This window comes from Desmodus rotundus, chromosome 5 (genome assembly GCF_022682495.2).
Source record: "Desmodus rotundus isolate HL8 chromosome 5, HLdesRot8A.1, whole genome shotgun sequence".
In the NCBI taxonomy this organism is placed as follows: domain Eukaryota; kingdom Metazoa; phylum Chordata; class Mammalia; order Chiroptera; family Phyllostomidae; genus Desmodus; species Desmodus rotundus.
In genome coordinates this window covers 75,452,135-75,458,134 of record NC_071391.1, presented here as the reverse complement: position 1 = coordinate 75,458,134, position 6,000 = coordinate 75,452,135, and positions in this window count along the sequence as shown.

Genomic DNA, 6,000 nt, shown 5'->3' with positions numbered 1-6,000 from the left:
TATGATGTGCTGGAAAAATGGTGAAATATTAGGAACAACTAAAAAGGAATCCACTGAGGAAAGTTTTACAGTATATGACTGAACAGTTAGATATAGATTAAGTTGAGAAGTACTATGTATGTTTATTCTACACATTGCTCTTTTGTTGCAAGACACAGAAAACCCTAAATAGACAAACTGGGGGAAGGATAAAAAGAAATATCTTTGAAGTTAATAACAGAATACACAGTATAGACAGACCTTTATATGGACTAGAAATCCAACCACATGTCTTGCATTTCTGCTTTTCTTTGCATTTATTCCATTATTCTTTCTGATAGATATTCTTTCTTTGCATCTTTGATATATTCTTAAAATGAATAACTCAATTCAAAAATCTAAACAAACTTTATCTCAGTTCCAGCCAGCTGGTTGGTTTCCCCTCTCATCCCATTATCCTTTCCTGCTGTTCTGTGGTACTTTTCTATGTGAAGACTTGAGGCCACCTGCAGCACAGACACTTGTTTTTCTTTCCTTCATTTGTTGTAGAATTGTTACCTCCATCCTTTCACCTAAATACCCATTAGACATTGTTGGAAACTCTGGATCGTTTTCTCTCTATATCATAACTCTCTTCCCCTACATCATGTATCTTTGTCCTTTTGCTTATAATTTGAGAAAATTATTTAGATCAATTTTATTGCCTTATTAAATTTTCTGCTGTGTTCATTCTATTAAATCCATCTTAAATCAATCCTTCTTCTTCTAATGAATATTAGTTAAACTATGCTATGTTGTGGTAACAAACTAAACCTGAAAAATTTTAGTGGCTTAACACAGTAATAATTTATTACTTACTCAATAAATAATGACAGTCAAGGAAACTTTTTCCATTGTGGAGCTATGAAACCAGGAACATGTGTTTTTCAAGGTTATAATGGAAGGTGGGAGAGGTTGAATAAATACACAAAATACTATTAAGAACCAGATCTAGATAACTTTCACTCAATTTATTATCTTTAGCCCAATCATTTAATCTAACTGTCAGGGAATTTAGAGTATAGATAAAGAAAAATAAAAATAAAAACAATATTAGATTAAAAAAAAACATGTTTGTCTCTGCCAAAATTTTAATCTCCAAGATGTCTATAGGTTATATCATTGGGAATATTGCCTAGATATTACTTCCATTTATCTAAAGTTTTCATTTATTCACTATTATTATCTCTGCTGCAACAACTGGTCCCAAGGTTATAATTAATATTCACAATCTCCTTCTTCTACTGACTATTCTAGATGCTCCTTGTTCTCAGCCAACAATTCAGCTAACTAGAGGTCAGATCTTCATCCCTGGTGGGATAACTTAAGTACTCATCCTAGTTGCCACATCCTTTCAGAACATGCTTACTACAGCTTCCCACTATATTCATTATCAGGCATAGAGAGTCAAGAGGAACATCAGTACATCCCTGATTTCAGACAGACTCCTCCCCTACCCCAACACATAGCAACAACCCTTTCACCCCAATATAATGCCAATTACTTCTGCTAGAGTAGTAACTCCTTTCTTTCCCTGACATAACAGTGGACAAAATATCCAGTGGCAAATACATTTCAAGGCTTATTGAAACCCTATTGTGTCCACCAGTAGAAGTACCCTCTCTTCAAAACTGGGTTTTTGGTGAGGCAAAGCCTGTAGAAAGGAGAAAAGATGGTAAAAAGCATCTAAGCGAGCCAATGACATTTAGTGATAGTGAAAGGGATGCACTTACTTCTACGCTCAGAGACATCTATTCTACTTTTGAGGATACTTCCCATATAATAACTGTTGGCCAAACTCCAACCCCACAAGGATTCACTCCCAAAGCTCAATTTAGATGTATCTTTTATTAAGTAATTCTAATTTTTTTCAGAAAACAATTTCTGAATGATGCTGTATAATATAGGAACAATAGATATCATGGTCTTATATTTTTATACCTTTTCAGAGTCAAATATGTTCGTTAGTTCCAAATGAGGTTATGAAAATACCATGGCCATAAATATTTCCTGATTCTCAGACAGTGACGCTAGATGAGACAGTAAAGACAAGCCCACACCCAGAAGGCAAATCAATCTCAGCAAAGACAAAGCACTTTCTATATCAGATGGTCTGAAATGAGCAACTTGCCACTAAATAGCTGGTTGCTGTCCTCAAGGAATTATGTTACAAGGAGGAGAGGGTCAGTCTCTGATCTTGAGAGGTCTTGCACTCATCACTAACAACAGCTGCGCCTCTAGAAGTCTGGGCGAGAGGATGTGCATGCTGTCACTCCCGTGCACAGCCTTCACCCTGGCCTCATAACTGGCCCATGTACTGGACTGTTTTAAAAGTGATAAAGTAGCAAAGGACAAAGGCTGCCTGATTGTCAATGAAAAAAGTGTTGTTCAGGACTTCCTACACAGTAGTTGTTTTCTTTTGAGCATTATATTAGTTATCTAAAATTATGTAACAAATTACCCCAATATTTAGCAGCTTAAAACATGTATTGTTGCAAAGTGTATGTGGAGAAATAAGCTGCCGTGTTGTGGGTTTTTCTACTGAGATGTCCACATGGCATGGAGATGATGCCTCGAGACAAGAGCCAGCAAGTACCTGAGGGCTGCCAAAGGCCACATGTTCCACCTGTTTGTGTTGACCCAGATATTTTAGGGGAATCGGATATTTAAGGATATAAAGCACAGCTATGCTATGTGCCTTTTCCATATTTTTGCCCATTCTTTGCATGTTATATTCTTATCTTTCTGGTAAGACTTATTTGGACTGGAATTCAAATCTTCTATAACAGTCAGATACTGGTCTCATTTTCAGCTCTGTCTGCTTTCTGCCCATAGAAGATAAGTGTCTCTTTATTTTTTTTTAATTTATTGATTTTAGAGAGGGACAGGAGGAGAAATATATATAGAGAGAAAGAAAGACATTGAGTTGCTGCTCCACTCACTCATGCATTCATTCATTGATCCCTGCATGTGTTCTGACTGGGAATCGAACCCAGAACCCCAACGTATCAGAACAAGGGTAGGTCGGAACAACTGACTGACCTACCAGAACAGGGCCAAAAGTTTCTTTAAATGTTATCATACTATTCAGGCTGGTGTGGCTCAGTGGATTGAGTGCCAGATTACAAACCAAAGGATCGTTGGTTTGAATACCAGTCAGGGCACATGCCTGGGTTGTGGGCCAGGTCCTCAGTGGGGGGTACGTGAGAGGCAACCACACTTTGTTGTTTCTCTCCCTCTCATCCCCTCTCCAAAAATAAATAAGTAAAATCTTTTAAAAAATGTTATCATACACATCTTCTCTTTTCCACATCTTACCCCTCAGTGGTAAATACCTGACCTGAGTCTGTAATTTTTTCTTCCATGTTTTCATGACAGCTAAATAAAACCAACAAATGACAATCTTTTAAAGTACCATTTTTCTCACACCCCTTAAAAGCTGGTTCTTTTCTGTAAGTTAGTTGCAGTGGGTGGAACAATGCCCTCCCAAAGATGTCCATATCTTAAACCCCAGCATTTGTAGAAATGTTAATTGATATGTCTAAAGGAAATTTGCACACATGATTAAGTAAGGGCCCTGAAATGGTGAAATTATTTACATAATCAGGTTGGAACCAAGGAAATCACATGAGTCCTAAAGAGCAGAGAACCTTTCCCAGTTGAGGTCCTAGGGAAATGTGGCTATGGAAGAATGGTCAGAGACAGGCAATGTGACTGAATTTGCAAGTGAAAGAAAGCCAAGGAGTGCAGGTGGCCTCTAAAAAGCTGGAAAAAGAATCGAACCTCCAAAGGGAACACAGACCTATTGGCACCAGATACCCAGAGAGACCTGTATTGAACTACTAATCTATAGAACTCAGCTAATAAATTCGTGTTGCGTTAAGTCACTGAGTTTGTGATGATTTGTTATGGAGACAACAGAAAACTAATATGCCAGTCCATCCTATTTAAGCCCTATTTTCTTTTTTAGATTATTTTTATTGTTGTTCAATTATAGTTGTCTGTATTTTCCCCCAAGCACTACCCCCCACCCCAGCCAAACCCACCTCCCTCCCTTGCTTCCACTCTCCCCCTTGGTTTTGTACATGTGTCCTTTATAGTAGTTCCTGAAAACCCTCCTCCCCACTATCCCTTCCTCCCTCCCCTCTGGCTATTGTTAGATTGTTCTTAACTTCAATGTCTCTGGTGATATTTTGTTTGCTTTTTTCTTTTGTTGATTGTGTTCCAGTTCAAGGTGAGATCATATGGTATTTGTCCCTCACCACCTGGCTTATTTCACTTAGCATAATGCTCTCCAGTTCCACCCATGCTGTTGCAAAGGGTAGGAGCTCTGAGCCCTATTTTCTAAGAATTAAGAGTATTCTCTTAATTAATTGTGATGTTAGAGAGTGCCAGTAATTATCTCCAGCCACTTTTGTGGAATTACTGGTGATATGTTCTTAGAAAGTTTCACAGTTAGTATTTCAATCTGAGGATCCATAGATCTACTTCCAGTATAACTGTCTTAATTTTAACTTTTCCTGGAAAGATATTTTGTAAAAACATAATTAGAATTCAAGTAGTGTATTTGTGATGTGATCTCAGGAAACACCATTGGAGGAAGGATAACTAATCTAAGGAAGGGAGGAAAACCAATAAGAAGTACATTAGCACTGTGGTCATCTGGAGTTTAATCCCACTTGAAGAACTGAGGAAAACAGAGAATATCCCAGCCAAGTGACAAAGGAGATGGGGTAATGACCCATATATTACTATCAACTATTGGTTAAGGGATGGCTGATCCTGAGAGCTATTGATTCACCAGCATTTCTAGTCCAGGTTCTGGTGATGAGGGAAATCCCGGAGGCAAAACAGAGATGATGGTAGTTGAAAGTTGGGCAAGAGTGCAAGAAAATTGCAAATTCTGAGGGGCAGGTGGTTGGATCAGTAAAGTATCTGCTATAATGATCAGTTCATTTTTGTTTTACTACAAGATATCTATCACACCTGTTATTTATATTCATGTATTTTGCTACCATCTACTTCATATGATTGTTATATCTCATTGGGCCTCCTGTAATAAATTGATAATCATTTTTTTATTGCACTGTATTTTCCTCTCCACTAATAATGTTCCTTGTGTTTTCTCAAATTTTTAATTTACTCTCAATTATTCATCATTTTTTAAATTATTCTACTCAAAGTTTTGTAATCTGGCTCAAAACTCTTTAAGATCTCAAACCACTTTTATTTCTATAATTTTCCATTTCAGGTACATCCAGATGTTTACATATTTCCACAAATATTAGAAATATAATATGGTATGTAACATGTTTACCTGATCCTACATTATATCCTTCCTCTGCTCCTTCCATTCACACTGCATTCTATCCCTGAGTTATTCTCCCTTTCCTAAATATATCACATGCTTTCACTCCTCCACATCTTTGTTCCTCTAGATTTTTATGACTTGATTTATCTCATTTTTCAAGGGCTAACCCAACTGTCACTTATTCTGTGATCATTTTCTAATTTCCAAGATAAAATGAATCAGTCCTTCCATAGTACTGTTTATTCTTCTATGTGTTTGATTTACATTAAAACTATTGTCTCTTATCTCTCCCAATTAACTGTGAGCCTCTCAGGTCCTGCACCTTCTTGAATGCTTTACACATGATATGTGCCCAATAAATAGGTCTTTGGTAAATCAGAGAATCAAAATAACTGATCTACCAGATGGAATGAGAAGTAGTATTAGAAAATAATTTATAATGAAATAAATGTGATTGTTGTTTCACAAGAAGAATACTCAATTAACCACTCTCAGGATTAACAAAAATGCATCTTTAATGATCTTTTGAAATATGCTACCAAAAACAACACATTAAAATAAATAATTATTAGAATGATTATTTTCTCATGACCTATTTTATATTTTCTTTCTTAATGTTATTTCAGGCAATGCAAATGGCTTTAATTTACTTTATCCTTAATGTCCCCCAG